We start from the raw sequence: 19,163 nt of genomic DNA, 5'->3' as shown, positions 1-19,163 counted from the left end.
ATTTACATTGAACATATTTTATGATAAATTGTTCACATTGTTTTGTTGCTCATAGTATACATATATATATATATATATATATATATATTTTGACATTCATAAGGAAACTAGGTAAGTGTATATGTTTAAGTTCGCAATGAGGGCAGTTCAAGCATACGGCTTACGAATGTTTTAAATTTTTCGAAAGCCTTTTATATTTACTTCTCAAGTGTACTAATACATTAAATCTTCTTGACTTGGGACAAAATGTAACGCTCTCAACATTTACATATGATGCAATCCATATCACTTTTTCTATGCTCAATATGTGAATAAACAACAAGTGGAATATACTCTAAAAGTGACATAAAATCGAATTTTATTGCTTTAGAGTTTACTTTGTCTCTCCGACTGGCTTGTTACCTCGATAAGTGCTATCGTCCACAAATACATCAGCAACAAAGTTACTCATCTTCACAAGAGAGAAGCAAAAAACAAAAAAAAAAACAAAAACGAAATTCCGAGCAGAGAGAATTCGAAAAATTAGTATTCATACGTTAGCTGCCATTAAGCGCCATATAAAAATACGCGCTTCTCCACCGATCTCTCTGTTCTTTGTTTACTTATCAAAAGCGGATATAGCATAGTAACACGCGTTAGATCGCTGCACTTAGTTCTTTAATAATATGAGTCATCCGCCCAATACTATTTGAACCTTTTTTTATCAAGTGCACAGTTATGATAAACTTGGAAGTAAGTGTAAGAAAAAAAAGTTGCTTTTATTATTAACACAAGTTACATTATATTTGTTAGATTCAAAACAATGGGAAAGTTCGAATAACGCGCCATAGGCTTGGAACGGCATCCAATCTATTCTGAAAAAATCATTGGGTAAAAGAGGTATCGAAATTTTAAGGGAACGTTAAACTAATTGCATCACACTCCTGTAAAGCCTTGTTGATGGACAAAGACGAACATGTTAACGAATAAGAAATTTATTTATATTTGATCATAACCGAATTTTTTATGCCTATCAAGACAAAAAAAAGTCCCATGCTCTATAATTTGAAGTGAGCCCAACTGATTTTTTCAAAATAACTGTTGTTGCCGCTTAAACGAGTGGGCATGTGTTGCCTGCCTGTCCTTGGAGAAGTTTAAGTCACTTCCAAATTCTTTTGCAAATTTTTAGGCGATATCTTCATTTTCGCTAATGTTTATCGCAAATACTAAACACTTGCGCAGCCAGACAGATGGACAGAGGAACAGGCGAACACGCTGACATGTTTTCATTTTATTCTATTTTATCAGGTCTTTAAAAGTTGTTTCTGCTCCTTAAAAAGGTATTGAAAATAAAAGACGAACAGACGAAGAGATGGACGTGCTTAAATCGATTTAGAATTTTATGCTGATCAAGAATATATATATGCTCTGTGGAACCTAAGATGTTTCCTGCTGGTCGTTGCAAATGTTTTGTCAAAGTGAATATACCTCTCATCCTTCGATGACGGGTATGAAAAGAATTAAAATTTGTTTTGCTTATTTGAACTCAGAAGCTATTGACCGATTGATTGGTTATATTAACTATTAAATAGTCTTTTGTTATAGTAACTCGATACATGTATATATAGTTTGTTGTGTGCAACACCACCCATAACTGTCTCTCTTTTGTAGAGCTAAAAAATATTTTCAATTTAAGCAACAATTTAAAAGCGCTTTCATGTACACATTCGCCTATCCATCCATAAAAAAGTTTCAGCTCGTGGCTCTGTTTTTCCACAATGAACCCAAAAAAAAAAAAAAGAAAAACCACTCACTCCAACAAAAATATTTCTCTAAAGTAAGAATTTTGTATTTACTTTTTATTATTTTGTTTATTTTGAGAGCATCAATAACCGTCCTGCGTAGTTTTATTGTAGCGCGCACAAGGCTCATGACGCTCACAATGCCATTTACGGTGATACATTCATTCATTCTCTTATGTTTATTGCATAAATGGTTCTTTATTATATTTATATATATACATATATATATATATATATATATATATATATGCATTTGTATGTACGCAACAGTATATATGTATATATATATATATATATGAACAATTTCATGACAATTGCTGCTATTAAAAATTCGCAAAATTTAATTGCACTTCAAGTGAAAGGGAGAATGTAATAAATGAAAAAAATAAATTTTTCATAAATAAATAACGTGACCATTACATGCACATGCCTACGTATGAATATGCCTTACAAGAACAAATACAAGAGAGGAGACTTAAGCGCACGCACATATCCCTTTGTAGATCCATTAACCCATGAGAATAATGTAAATAAAAATTGTAAACAGTAATGTACGATTTTATTAATAATTGCTTACGGACCGTAAAGTCATAAACTTTGGCATAGATTGATGCTCTCTTAAATATATAATAGTGAAATCTTCTCTCTCTCTCTCTCTCTCTCTCTCTCTCTAGCTCATCTCATTATTATAAAATTACATATTAATGAGTAGCTCTTAACTGCGTAAATGCACTTTAGCTAAACGCAGATATTTGGTCGTTGAAACTTCCATTGAGCAGAGGAAGAAGAAGGAGACGAAATGGAAAATATTTATTTCGAACTAAAATCAAATTTAGTTCAATGCTTTTTGAACGATATTGCGCACAAGAAGTTCCCACAATACAAAGTAGTATCCGTGTATTTTAGCAAAAACTTAACTGTGCCCAGACAAGCATTTTATTTTTATGACGGTTATGTAAAACACATTTGCAGCACTGTTTACACCCAAACGCATACTTACTATAGCGCAATAAAGATTGAACGACAACTATGTAGGCAGTGCCTCCAGAGGAACAAAAATTATTACTAAAGAATAGTTTACCTCATTTATATGTTCGTGCAAGGGCTTGAAAGTAAACGTTTGTATAAAACTGATGTGTTTATCTAAAGAAAGGAAACTTTGAAAAAATTTATATTAATAGTCAGGTTTGTTAACCTAATGGAATAGTTACTTAGTTGAACGCTGAATACGGTGCTAAAGGTAAACATTGCAAGACGATTTCTGAAAGGTATCATTACTTCAAACTAAGCAATGTTGAAACCGCCAGGCAAACGCTACTTTCCGCTGACCTCGACCAATTAAAGGTAGATCTACTTCTTAGAAGCAAAACCAGTACAAGTTGTTGTCTAGTGAGCACAAAATTTTAGCGACTGAATGATTTTTAGACGACTATGTTGAGGAATAGGATGAGGTATTTCCTAGCTACTCCTCACACATCCAATTTCCGTTAACCGCGAACAGAAGCAGAGAGTGCTGAAAAGTTTTTCAAAAAGTCTATGGATAATGAGCTTCGGTTAATAAAATTAGGGCCGTGTATATGAGCATATTGAAGAGTCTATGGACATAGCTTTAAACAAGCCAAACTGTGATTCGTCTCGGCACACGCACCATTCAGCCTTTATTCTCCGACCCAAACACATTTACGGCCGTTCTCTAAGCAATGTCATGCCGGCATCATAAGTCGATTTTCTAAGTAGTTTTCCTAACTTAAAAACTGTGAAATCCGTAGCCTAGCTTAGCTAACATCAGAAATTCAACTAAATACATCAAATGAACAGAGGAAAATAATTAAAGAAATATACGTTTGTCTATCGTTTGTCAGATGTTTGTCCATTTCGAGACCGGCGTCTGTTTATTTATTGGTCGTCCTCTGTTTCTCACAATTACGCTTTTGGTCTCTTATTGACGTTGTCGGGAAGCGCACGCTTGTAATTTTACTGTTCTCTGTTTACATATATACATGAAAAACTCTCGCTTGTATAGTTCTATAAAACATTTCCTTAACACCCACATATGTCCATCTATTGCTCCTTTTACTAAGCATATATTTACACATACCCGTTCATCATTCTTCTAGCTTAGCATATGTCCACGCACACATACAAATTAATCGTATTCGTCTAATGTCATACTAAATCATTACATATAATGTTTTTATTATATAATGATTTTGTTGCCAAACATAAAAACTTATGCTGCCATCCACATGTACACATACAATTGCTGTTTCTGTTCACATCCTTTTTAGACCGCCTAGGAAAAATACTCGACATGCATGAACAGCTAGTCAAAAAGTCATGCTGACGTCGCGTAAGATTAGCGCGCTCATCGTAGACGCATTTACCTGCTAATGTAACATAACACACATCCAACAGGATAAGTTTCTCAGGTTGGTGTTATGCTGACGTCACCCAGTCGATTACCAACTTTGCGCACTTTGTTGTCCAGCATACATGTTCATAAAGCTTTGTCCAAAAAAAAAACATCATAATCTGACGCTTATGTTAGACTGACATCTTGGAAAATTATCCAGCGAAACATACTTTCGTACACTCGTTCTCTCCCGAACGAAGCTGCACTGGCTGTGATAGCGAAATAACATTGCGTTGTTACCAACACTATCACACTAATCTCGGTTAAAAAAAATACTAGAACAAGTGCTTAACACTATACCCACACCATCCCAGTTGACAGCCAGGTAAACAGCAGCCGAACCGCAGGACGATTTTCAACAGCAGCCAAGCACTTAAGTGAGTCTCAACATATTCTACTAATATGCTCTCCTTTCTTCTGGTATGCTTTCAAAATTGATAATGATGGTGCCGTAGAACCTACAAGAAATCCGTGTCTTTTCATCATTTAGCCTGAAAGGTGAATATTATGTCCGTCCTTCAGGGACGAGAAAGTATTGGAAACCTGCAAGAAGTCCATGCCTGATAAATCTTAGAAAGGGACACTGTGGTTTTCCTGTCGGGAAGCCTAATGAGCAGGCCTTGGAAATCTGCAACAGAACGTGTTTGATTGTTTCGCGCGCTGGGTGGACGGCTGTTCTCTTCCTTTTCCTATCTTACGGGCTCTTGCTTCAGAGCAACACAACATAACTTGCTTTGCTGGTTGTTGAACCGTCCGACCATCCTATCGCAAACCTGGCTGACATCTCAGAGTTCTGTTACAATCACAATGGAACGAAACAAGTACAAGTGGTACAGAGACATTCTATGAGCCTTCCGAGGATTACACAGAACCCTGCAGTAACCATCAACTTGATTTGTAGCCAAAACTGGCCAGTGGCCCACATTGGTTCCCGCCACCAATTTCTCTTTCACAAGAGAATTTCTTCTTTCCTACGGATTAATTTTCCTTTCTTTGCACCGAACTTTCCCTTTCACATACGGATTTTGGTGCACACGCGTCAGTCTTCTTACTGCAAAAGAACCTCTCACTCACGGAGGAGTTTTTTCAACATAACAATACATCAGTAAAGTCCGTCACCTTCTAAAACAACGCTGCCATAGATGGCAATATCAAAGTTTCGATGGTTTCAAGTAATCCTGTTATCATAATCGATTAAGCGATTAGTCCGATACTCCTTATAATGATAACAATGTAAATCCAAGACAAATGATGATGAAATCAATCGATCCCAAATCGATTAAGTTTTGCATTTGCAGTAGCGCAATAGTTGCTGACTTTGTTGAAAAATCGCCCAACATCATGTAAACCATGTAAAGATGTTATTGTACAAGTGAGTCGTGTGTTTGTTTTTAGGCATCGATTAGCCGTTTGGTTTACTATGCAGAAAAAAGCTTCACTCCTTTATGATGCTTTTTATATTTTTAAATGTCATCGACATACGTTTATTACTTTGCCAAACATACGCAACGAAAACCTTCAAATTTGATACAAATTTCCTTGAAACGAAAAAGGTGTTAAGTGTGGAAGTAGTCACCTTGCGGATGGAACGATTGTTTTTAAATTGCTGCATAGGTAAACGCGCTCGTCAGCCGTCAGTGAAACTTTCTTCGCCATTCCTCTTCGTTTTTACGATGAGTATTTAAGCAATCAACTGACAAGGTTATCTTTGTTGTGGTGGTTTCTTCAAAATATATTTTGTTACGTAATCCGAATTTCTTTCAATACTCTTTTTAGTTTAAGTTGATAAATTTAAATTGTAATTATAATTGAAATAATTAAATAAATTCATTGAAATTGTTGCATATGCATCGGTCGCGTCATGAAGTATTCAGTAAAGGTTAATGTGAAGCGATTTCCTTCTAAAGATAGGGAAACTTTTCCAATTTTTTTCTTTCATATATCGCGAGTTCAAGTTCGAAAATCGATTTTAAGATTTCAGAGTAAAAAGCAAAATTGAAAATTTCAAAAAAAGGAAGATCCATTTTATTTATTAGTGCAACATATTGAAATTATTTTCCTCAATTTTCAAGTCAATTGGAGTCAAAATTCGCGATAAGAGAAAATCTTAGAAAATTTCTACTACTACTGTTACTGCGTCGAACATTCGTTACTTCTTTCTTTGGTCTTTTGCATCTAATTATCGAATTGTGAGTTTTTCTACCAGTTACTACTCGCATACATACATAGTTACTTTTTATATCAACTTAAATTATTCTATAAAATATATATAATTATATATATATAACATAATAACAGCACATACAATCCGAGCTTTTTCCTAGTTTGAGAGAACACAAGAATAAAGTGCTATGTACGTTGTGCGTTGGCCTCAGTAACAAAATCACTCGAACATACAGCTTTCGTACGTTGCTAAGCTAAAACAAAATCATGTAATTACGTAGCATTTGTTTACGTAAACGCTGACGAAGAAGTACAAATTCAATAGAGAGAAAAATTTCTTTGAAATATAATCTCCTTGAGTAAATACACGAAAAAAAAAAGGACAAAAGATATCTTTTACAAGCAAAAGACGATATCAGTTGTTGCTGGCACGTTCGGACTATAGTTAATAAGGTATTATTTATAATAAATTAGCGATCTTTAACGGATTTATAAGGAAAAATTTTAGCAAAATTTCACTATTTGGACTATGATAATAAGAATGATATGAAAGCGTCATCGTTGCCACCGCAAATACGGAAAGCTATGCTGCGTAAGATCCTTATAGAAAAACCGAGCTATCGGTGAATTATTTTAGACCGTCTTCTACTATACTACTGTGCTACGTTGATGTCAAGCAAATCAAAGTGACTGTTCGCAAGAATCCTGAAATATTTGCCCTTCTTCTAAATATGTCGGCGAAGATGTTAAAAAAATCTTCATATTGACCATCTATGTCTACTCAGTGCATGCTCTTAAAACTGCTGTAAGTTTCTCATTTCTTATAGCAGCTGTATATATATTTACCTTGGGTTATTTGCAGAGGAAAGCGTTAGATATTTATCGCGTCTCATGGAATGTTCTTGCTCCGATTTATTCGTCTTTGTCAAACAAGTCGGAGTGCGAGCACAAGGAGGATGATTTTGAAAATAATTGAAATCTTCTGCACTGCGTAGGCGGTAAGGATGGAAAACGCGTTAATATTGTGCATGCTCCGAATTCTCTGGTTCACAATATTAGAACTACCAAGGGTAATCTGTTGCTACTGCACTTTTACTGCAATCGATATTGCAGCGTTCTAGGTCCCAAAGTAACGGTGGAAAAATCGACTACAGCTGCCTGAAACTAAAGCCATCACAGACATTAGTATCGAGTTTTTGTTTTTTTTTTTTTCCTTTTTTTCGGAGGGCAGGGCAGCATTTCCTTTACAGGACAACCTAGGCTCCCAAGGCTCTACCTCCGGATTCTATTAAAAAAAGACAAAGAATCGTTCAATAAGAGAATCTTTCCCGGAGAAGAAAACCAATCGAAAATGTATCCGGTGTATAGGCGCCTCCTCGGAGAATGCTGTTAAATGCCGTCCGCATGTAGCTCAAGAACGCTGCAGCAATGTCTTACGCACCATTTATAAACTTGCATAGTGGATCGCTACGCAAAGCAACAAGCAACGGAAGTGTCTTTCATCTTTGCTTTATTTTCACAAATTATTTGAACCAAAACCTAATTAAATGATAATGAGGTTTATTTAAATAAAAAATTACTGAAATATAAATGTATAAAAAAATGTATAAAAAATAAAAACATAATGAATTTTTTTTTATTATGCTACAATGAAAATGAAGTATAGAATTCATTTATAATGCAACAACAAAATATGCTATTCAATGATGATGAAAAAAAGGTAGTGTTGTGTTTTTTTTTTTCTTTTTTGTTTGCTATTGTATGCATGTATATGTATTTTTTTTTATTGTTTGCAATTTATTTAGTCTATTTGAACTTAATTTTATTTAATTTATTCTTCCTTCTGGCTGTTTTTCGCAGCCATATAAGTTTGTTCTTTTTGTGCAAACACGTCAGCGTTTGTGTTTGGTTTTCTTTGTCAATAGCAATGCACGCACAAATTGTAAAAGTTTGTCAAACACACACACACACACACACGCGTTAACGTACAACGCAGAGTAGACTACATGTTCAACTATATTCAAATGTACGCGATCATCTTTACTTGGACAGCTCTTGAGCTGTGTGAGCATGTGCTCCGTAGTACGTCTCGTCTCAGACCGTCACCTGTCACCTGAGCGTAAGTAATAAGTATACAAGAATTTCATTGCGCTTGGAAGCTCTTCTGAAAAAACCTTAACTTATGGCAAAGGAAAGTAATACGCAGCAGTTGAGAAACCCATATCTGGCAAACCTTTAACAACCATCATCATTAATACGCCAGTTATGCGCACAAATTCGAAGAGCATTTTAATCAATGTGAATCAGTTAACTGAAAACTACTTTAAACCATGTTTGCAAATATATGCATCAAGTTTTAGGTCAACACATGTTATTAACTTAATTAGTTAACTAATTATATTATTAAAGTTTTTTATTTTAGCTATTGCAGAATTGACTTTCGGTGAACTATATCTCATCCTTTAGCTCGAATTGTAGCTGATGAGCTTTGCTACTCTCTTTAGAGCAGGTTCCAAATGAATATTGTTTCCTAGCCTTTACAAGGTCTTGAACAGGATACGTGCATCAACGAAGAAAAGATATGCCAAGTATTCTTATTCTAATCAAATATATATATATATATATAATTTCAGGTATCTTTTATGCAAATTCCTGGCTGACGAAAATCGAACGACAAATTTTATAAAATCATACCGTAAACAAATCCTTCGATGATAGGTATAAACATCTGTCACATAGTCAGCACATCAAATGCATAAATAGAAAATACTTACGGTATTGTAATCATCATTCCCTTCTTAAAAATAGTCATGATTATGCCTAAATCAATTTCAACAATAATTCTTAATATGCATATATGCACAAACCCATTTATACTTATATTTATACTATTTTGTACATCCTGTCCTCTTTTTTTATGCGCATATATATATATGTGTACAAGTGTATATATATATGTATTCAGGCACGTTCAAATATTTGAACGGATATATCATCTATACATCAATACATACACACTTGTATCATATATATATATATATATATGTCGAAAGAAAAGTTGATATATATTTAATGTACATGAGAATATTGTATGGAATGCCTTCGTAAAAATTTTCTGTTTATATTCAATGCTCGTAAAAACATACAATCTCTTCTATGTATAATTCTGCCAGCAGCCAAATATGATTACAATGAAGCTATGATTTATTATCTACCGGAAATACTGCAAAATCAAAACTACACTTGGAATTTAGATACAATTGGGATTTTTACGATTTGTTGACATCTATATTCATACATAAATATATATATGTACATAGCTAACTAAAGTACCAATGAAATTTTATGACATATCGAGAAAAAGCTTCTTATATGCAGCACAGCAACGAATGAATGACTGACTGCACTCATGACAAATGTTTTGTGAATATTTTCAAATTCTTGATTGAAATAACGTAAAAGATAGAAAAAAAAGTAGAAATACAAGATAAAAAAATGAAAGCGATAATTTAGGTTAAATTTCGATTTTCACTTAAAGGCTATGGCTAAGCTTTAAGAGACTTATTCAGCAAAATTGAACATTTATTAAAGGTAGAGAATAAAAAAAATATTTTTTTTTTTTTTTTTTTGAAATACTGTTAGTCAGTAAGTTTCACTGTTTATCAAAAGCGGCAAGTACCGCTCAGACCAAAAATGATCCGTGGAACGAAAGAACATCTTTCTGACCTTCTTACATGGTAGACCTTTTTCCTTTGCATTTACGCTAGTTTTGCTTAGAATTTTCAGATAAATTAAGATTGATTGACTTCGATTGATATAAATCTTGCACGTCATTGACTAAAATTGTATTCAATTTTTAATTGGTTTTTTTGTTGTGGCATTAAAAAAACATTTTATGTGTGTGTGTATGTACTATTTTACCCGAGGTTTTTTTTGGCTTAGGTCAGACAGAGAGTTTTGAATCCACGGTCAAGTCGGTCCGTAATTTTTTTTTAAAGGTTTCATTTTTGCAAATGTTAAAGAAAATGCATGCCCTTGACTTAGGCGAACAAATCAAGCTTTAAGATGGACTTCAAAAGTCAAACGAAAATTCCAAAACATTGTTATTGATAACTTGCGATCCATAGCAGATACAGGTTTGTACGTGATGTCCAATCATAGCCGATTATAATTATTCTGCTTGTTTCTTTTCCTTTTTAATTATTAGCTTCTTTTTATTATACCAACTAATGTCCACTCAGAGTAAAAAAAAAAAAAAATTTATGATTTAGTGTTAATGTTCGGCGCTTAAAAAGCCTAAAAAAAAAAATAAATATAAATTTTCTGATTTTCGTAAACCAAACTAAGGATGTGGCATCATCTCCCGTAAAATAATCACTTTTCCTGCTACGCATCTTTGAACGTAGCGCTGCAATGTTGAATCTGCAACGAGAATATACGAACAACGATCATATTTTTTTCTTTTTAAGTTCAAGTTTTAATCTCGTCGCAGCCGATTTGAAATTCATTACTTTTTTTCTTTTTTTTTTTCCAATCAAAATATTTGTTCTTAGTGAAAAAAAAGGCATCGATGGTCAATAGAAAATTTTAGTAAAACCATAACGTATTCAGATGGAAATGAGAAGAGCTAGCGATACAAAAGTTGGGCAAAAACATTCTGCTGAGGCATTTTTCATGCTTTATATTCAAAATTTTAATTTTTCAATTTTTCTAAACTGCGATGCTTGGCATTATCCAATTGATTTATTGACAGAATTGGGTCGAGTGAATCATAAAACGCGATGTGTTACAGTATGTGCCTTACTCATACAACCAGCACTAAGAAATTCGAAGGGATGACAAAAAAGTAAGACTAAGAAGTTAAAGGCTAGCATACCTTTTCGCTCTTACATAGCTTTTGTTTTGTGAGGAAAATCGTGATTGGCGGAAAGGGAAAGAAGGCCTCTATGGGACTCTTCAAATCGTCTTTTGTTGCACGAAATTGTGTAAGCAAATGATTTTATATCTTTGTCAAAAATGTAAGCTGAAATATACATATGTATGTACGTATATGTAGATTTCTGCAAAAGTTTCGCATATCAAAAGAGGCTTTTGAATATGTATTAAGAAAAATTTGTGCGAGTGACGGCGTAAGAAGAGCCTACATGCCTCGGGGGATTCGTTTAACGCTCACTTTGAAGTCTATCAACGGCTCGCGATTTATTCTTAAACATTGCCCAGTACTCTATTTTGGTTCATGCATCAGAAACGTTGTTGGGTTCTGGAGGCTGTCAACGGCTCGCGATTTATACATGAACGTTGCCCAGAGCACTTTTTTAGTTCATGTATCAAAAGTAATACAACAAATGAAAGAAAAACTTTGCTTGGAATGGTGGTGTGTTAATCTACATACATACATACATATCCATTTTTGCATATACGTATATAAATATTTTATTCGTAAAGTTTGCGATCACTTGAAGGATAATAGCAGTGAACTGTGGATTTCCTAGATCAAAGCAAATTATTTGGACGACAATGTGAACGGTAATCCCTAAAGTGAGGAGATCTTAACCAGCGTATATCCTGCACTTTCAAACTGAACTGCACTGAAATTCAAACTATAGGGAATAAATCTGCTTAAGGATGTTTTATGTAAACTAACAAGTAAAGTTTTCGCTATGTAACACAAAACTAGCATTGATTTGCAATTAATTTTAAAACAATGTACATTAAATTGATATGTATGTATTTATAAAATTAAAATAAAACATTTACACCTATTAAAATTCAAAGGCCAACTGTTCACAATTCAAAGCTTTCCTAGGAAATGAAAATATGAAATTATATGAATTATATGAAATTATATTTCATTTCATTTCATTTTACATAATTTTGTTTTTATTTCCGTTTGAATGATTTTGTTATTGATTGCATCATTGTAAACAAATAAACATTAAATTTGCCCTTATTTTCAATGCAACTTTTTGAACAATGGAAGCCATACATAACTTGCAAACAAATGACTTTCGAGTTAAGCCAGCGTCCAAGTGAGAGCTAGCTAACTAAAAGATATATATAATCAATGGCCAGGATTCGCGATACAAATGCGATTAAATCAAATCTTCGAAATATAAAATTTTTTTTTGAATGCTGAGTTAAGATAAGAGAGATAGAACGAAGACTAAGACTTTAGTCTTCGAGCACTAGCATCTAAGGCTATCATCGGCTGCAGAATTGTTTTAATTCTATGCATCTTAACTACAATTTGTAAATGATGCATACGCGTGTCGGTAGTAAGCAAAAACCATACGCTATTCATTTTTTTTAATTTGACGTTTCTATTATTGGTAAAGTTGAGAAGAGAGAAAGAGACAGAGTAAATTCCACAGCTTAACAAAGAAAATTGATTTTAGATTTAATATGATTGATAATTTTTCTCGTTGAAAGCAAGTCAGTCATAACCATAGCAACCATCAAAGAAGAAGGACAAGGAAAACATAGCAATTTGTCGAAGATATGGAAAAAGTTATGCGAAGAAGAAGAGACGAGACCAACGTTTTTCTATACAACTTTTGCTTATTCTTATTTTACTTTTAAAGAAATCGTATGTCTTGTTGAAATTAGTGAAGCCAGGTAATAAATGTATGAACTCTACATGGTTTTGTCATATTCTGTATCCAAATTCTGTACAGAGTGCATTAAGAATACTACAAGAGATTTTTTATGAATCTTTGAGACAACTTTTTTCTATATAATGTTGGTTTGCGAAACCAAGTAATTTTTCTTTCCTTCTTTTTATTTTCAGATGGAAAGTTTTTAGTACTTTGCTTATTTGTTGTCAATTTAATATGGATTCATTTATATAAAAAAGAAAATTTATATATATATATATATATACACTAACGCAACGTTCTTCACACGATTCTATGAATTACCTAAAAGACCTATGTCAGGTTGCTTTGGAATATCAGTAGTCTCCCCTCCAAGGAATTTGGAATATCCTTTAATTTCGCAATTGTCACCTGGTTTTGTCACCTTAGTACAGATTTAAACACCTGCCTGTGAGCGATTAAACTGTTGCTCATTCATTTGCTTTCCATTATAGTAAAAAGGTAAAAACGAAATGTAATTGATTTACTCGGCGTAATTTTCAATTTTATATACACCACTTGCGGATGTAATAAATAATACATTTTTACTCGGAAATTTCAGTTCTCTCTTTCACGCTCTCTCTCTATCTCTCTCTCTCTCTCCCTCTCTCTGTCTCTGGGTCTCTGGGTCTCTTTTATCACCTAAATATGGATTAGTTAAAACTTTCGTTTTTTTCGCAGTTGTTTTAGTTTTTTTGGTTATTGTTTATACCCCTCCTACGGGTAACGATCTCCCAAAGATCACGAATATAACAGACCCGTTAATAGTTTGTGGGATTAAGTGAAGAATTATCCAGTTTTCTTTGCTAAATTCGTCTGTTATTGCCAGCCCTATCTTCTTCAAGAATGATGCCCCTTTAGGATTCCGAAGACTTTTTTGTAAAATGATTTGCTGCAGTTTCCGCAACGACCCGTCGTTTGGTCGAAATATTTTTCCTGAAGCATTCTCTTGACGACTGCAAGTAGATAATAATCACTATGGGCCGCAGCCGGAGAATGTGATAGGTATGGCAGCAATCTGAACTTCGATTGACGCGATTTTGCCATTGATGTTTTTGTTCCGCTATGAGTGAAGACCCTGCACGGATGGCAAATACTTTCGCCCCCAAATTTTATATCTAATCGCGACTACACTGACTTGCAATTTCTTTGGACTATCGAGAATAGTCTTCAAGACTCTTTTATGCTACCTCATGTCATCACCACTGAGTGCAATGATCTCGTTTACCGTCAATAAATGATCGATGAATTGTTGTTTTTCACGAAGAGTAGATGCAGTCACACTTTCAAGTTTATATTGGAACTAAACGGTATTCTTTCCCATCCAAAACATGTCGTTATTGTTAATGAATACACGCAACTGATATTATTTTTATAGAACTTGTTTGTTCGCAATTTCCAATGAAAAAAATTTTTTACAAAAAAAATCGTAATTAAAAACTCGAACTAATATTTATTTTGCATTCACTATTAGTAAAATACCATTGCTACCCACTGACTTCATTTCTTTTGAGCTTAATCGTAAATTCAGATTCTTAGAATTCATTTCAACTTAATTAACAAGCCATTCCATAAAGTTTCTGTTTCTCACAAATAATTAAAGAAAAACAGAAAAAAATTTTTTCATCGAATTTTTTCAAAAGGAATTCGATACTTTTGTTCAAGGCAAGAAGACGAATACCATTACAATGAAAATCTAAACTCATCATGTTTGATGAGAATTAATTAAATGTAATCAGTTTAAATTGACTTGCAAGCCGAAGCTGTGAGATCTATAGATGAAATTTGTTACTTTCTTTTACCTAACAGATTACGCAATAAACATTTTAAAGCAGGTTGTATATAGGGTCATTAAATAAGTGTTTTTTTTTTTTTTTTTTTGGAATTTGTAATAAAAATTAATTAATCATTGAAAGACATCAACATTAATTTTCTTTGATATATTGCTTCATGCCAGTTTTATTTAAAAACGAGGTTATGTGCACAACGGTCTTTGAACGGTCTTTAAAAACTCACTCCAGCATCAATCGTTGTCCCCTTTTCACACAAATCTGCTCTTGTTTGAGCAATAACACAATAGTCTTGATGAATAAGGTCGCTAAGAGTGCGTGGATTATTGAGGTACACCAATGCTCCAATACGTGTTATATCACACAATCTTGCGACAAACTCACATAAACCGCGATCAGTTTTTCTCTCAACAGAGTCATTTTCTCACGAAGTCTTTGGCATTTTGCATTATTTCGTTGAAGCCACATATCGGTCAAATCAAAATCATGCCATTTTTGTAATGAAAAATCAGTTATCGTGTTTCAGTCGCCTTGTCCATTGACGATAACCGGGATGGGGTGCCAGCTTCACATTCAAAAATGACATTTTCAAGCCACAAAGTAAGTCCAAAAGTTATTTTTGTGCACATGAATATCAGATGAGTTTTCTTTACGCCAAAGCTGAACTCATTTAAACAGATATGATCTTCATGTCACATGCATAACCGTCGATTTGTTGTTTTCGTAATAAATTTCAACAGCTTTTGTCCACTGCCCAACTACGTATGTATTGCTTTCCACATATTATTGGCAAAGTGCAATCAATGTATTGGAAGCAGAAGTGCGTTTTGTTTACGCTTACTTCCGCAAACCACAAATTGCATGACCCTATGTCTTTCCAACGTTATACGTATTTCATTAAAATTCTCATTAGATATTTATGTCAATTGTCAAGTAATGTCATTAGTCAAGTAATCAAGCAAATGATTGAAATGTTGTTGGCCTGTAGAGCAGAATTTTGAGCAGAAACTTTTTTTTTGGCGAGTAACTCTGTAAGGCGTAAAGGTTGGCAAGCAATAGCACATTGTTGTTCCGGATGCCAATCATATGTTAGGAATTCGGATTTACTACGCATCGACACCCCCTCCCTCAATCGGCCGTTTGAAACTGACTGTGTGCAAACTTGTAGTGAACTAAATCTTATAACCGCAGATCATGATCAAGATCGTTGCATTGCAAGATCAAGATTTGCCATAGATGGCAGAAAACAGGGCAGGGGAGAGCTTGTTGTTTGTGCTTGGCGTCATTTGAAGTCAGCCGACTAAGATCTTACTCGAAATCAGCTGCTAGCTCTCCACGAATAGGTTCTGAAATTTCGACACTTGACGCTCGCCACTTTATACGATAATCATACTTGAGTCCTAGATTCATAAAGTAACCTTAATCTATAATATAGAACATTGAGCAACGATGTTGCTCCACATAGCCCTTAAGTATATTTTGCAATTCGTATTTGGAAAAGTTTTCATATTTGCAGTTAATTTTGTTCAAACAAGTAAACACATTAGTGTTGAGCGAGACGGATCATCAAACACTACACACCACTTCGACTAAGACAATTGTACTTTTGTTTTTCTAATGAAATACAAAAAATTATAACTTGCGAGAGTTTGCTCAAAGCGTGATGCAATTTTAGCGGAACTATTTTTTATGTCAAAGATTTTCACCTATCTTTGTCATAGAGTGACAAAAATGACACTTTACTGCTGTGGAAAGGTTTACTTCTTATGAGAATCCGAATATGGAGTGAAGCCCACCGACGATGACGATCTGTGTTGTCCAAATTTACTGCAACTAATTTTCATAACAAACAATTGTTAAGGAGAAATTTTCGTCTTGAGATGTTAGAAAGACTTACTTCTTGTAGGAGGCGGCAGGTAGGGTAGGGTAGGGTTGGTGTTTCGAAATATGACCCACGCGATTCGAATTTTTCAAATCAATTTACAAAGCCGAGATGAATTTAATCATCGATTGTTTGTCACAAAATTTTGAGAACAAACTTTTGCTTATAAAACGACTTTTTCAAAACAAACCGTTTCAACGAGAGTGGCTGTACAAGTGGTCTGGTCAACTTCAATTACTTCAATTGCTTTCAATGGCGATCGTCCGTAGAGCACAACAATTCCATTACAAATAAATAACAACAAGTGGACCCATCGACGTACAGTCAAGCTGGAAAAGAATCTCAACTGCCTCTGGCTGTTACAACAGTGCAAACAAACTTAATATACCTTGTGTCGCAAACGTTGGCTTGCATTGGAGAACAAATGCAATTGAGCACCCAAAGGAAAATCTTTTCCAAATTTCTATATTTCCAGGCCAGTAAGTTCTCTTCCGTTACATTGGTTCAGAGAATGCAAGTAAGTAGAAAACAGATACATATTACATAACTCTGCACTTCTTTCACTTTCTATAAAAGAATAAAAAGAAAAATAAACTTTACAGTAGAATTGTTGAATAGTTGAACCCAATGAGCTATATGTGGTGGTAACGATGTACCTGTGTTTGCATATACCATATACCATGCCGTAGTGCAACTTGCAAAAAAAAAAAAACCAAAAACAAAAACAAAAAAAAGGTAAACATGCTAGGGATGTATGTGTGCAATGGTGCATATGCATATAACCGCAAATCATGAGCACAATCTGCTTTCAGAATACATTTGCAAATCGCCGAAGGTAATGTGTACACAAACAAGGAGACGCAGCGCAGATCTTCCCTAAATATTAACAACAATTTGTTTTGTTTCCTAACTTACTGCGTTTACCACTTAACTTAAATTTTCTCTCTCTGTGGCTGGCACCTGAGTCATGGCATGTTATCTACGCATAAAAATGCAAACTGAAAGTCAATTTCAATTATTTTTAATTATAATTAAATGCAAAAAAAAAAAAAACCTTTAATAAAACACAAGACTTCTCATATTTATTTACATACAAATACAATCGATCGGATGATATATGAAATTGTGTTCTAGGGACGAGTTAATGTGTGCCATCTCGGTGGCGTTTACAATAAAATGCGAGCGAAAGAAATGCTGAGCTTAAAGTATTTCATTGCATTTTAATTTCATTTCTTCTCCACACTTGAAAAACTTGCCTTGCCTTTCATACAGCGCAGCATTTGCTTTATATTGCTTGGGTGCTTGCTTGCAGTCTTAACGAATCCGTTTCGCATGAAAGAGCAGAAAAACTATGTTAATTTCTGCCAACTTCATATTTATTTTTATGTACAGTGCAGTTGTTAGTAGTCACTCATAAAATATAGGTTTTCTTGTTGTATATTATTACGTATTATGAAAGTTACAAAAAGAAGAAGAAAGAAATACTTTACTTATCGTTAAGTATTTTTTTTTTTTTATTTTTTTTTGTTGCTATTCTAAAATAAACTTCGTCCTCGTACGATAATATTCGAAAAGTTTCAGCGAAGGTTCACTTGTTAATATTCAAAAGTTTTTACGTTGTTTTATGCTAATATTTGAATATCTGCGCACATACATCCCTTAGAAATATTTTTTCATTCAACTCTTTCACTCATTCTCTCTCACACACACACACACACACACACACACACACATAAAGATGAATGTATTCTCTTAATGTTAACCTTTATCATGTAAGTTTTTTTTCTTTCTTTCTTTTTTGTTTCTTTTACATATGAAACCTGCAAAGGATTCGAGAAAATAAAAATGAAAATTGTACGCATCCACCAATTGATTTTTGAAAGAAAATGATTATCACGATTACTAACAAATAGGGAGAGACGTTAACTGCGATTCAGACGAAGAACGAGTAAGTCGTAAACGTTTTGAGTTGAATAAAATGAAAACATGCGTTTTTTCGCCTTCTTCTTCTTTTTTCCTTTACAAACTTTGTAAAATACGTGTAAATTTATTCTTTGACGATGAATATGAAAACATTTGCGAAGCAGAGGAAGGGAGTTAACTTAATTTTATTCAACGTTACTTAAAAGAGAATTCGATTTTGTATATGTAGTCTGTATGTAAGGCTAAGATAGAACTTGACCCGCCTGGGCATGCTGGGCTGGATTGCCTCTGATTTTAATGGGTAAACAAAGAGATGGACAACTACTTATCATATAGCATTGCAGAGGGTTCCACGACACACCCTTTTATAGGCTAGTGTTCTGACTACGTTTAACTCGTCACCTCTAGTCAAGAAATCACAAGTACGGTTCCCTATTTGAGCTACAATTCATTGCGATCGTTATTAAGTTAGGTTAAGCCTCCACGGCAGGAACCTACGTCAATCCGCTCTAACACATGTGTTATCAAGTTTCACTCCTTTACTTTTTATTTCGATGCTTCTTCATATTACCCGTGCAC

Source organism: Glossina fuscipes, unplaced genomic scaffold (assembly GCF_014805625.2).
Source record: "Glossina fuscipes isolate IAEA_lab_2018 unplaced genomic scaffold, Yale_Gfus_2 27, whole genome shotgun sequence".
Classification (NCBI taxonomy): domain Eukaryota; kingdom Metazoa; phylum Arthropoda; class Insecta; order Diptera; family Glossinidae; genus Glossina; species Glossina fuscipes.
This window is presented reverse-complemented; position numbering follows the sequence as displayed.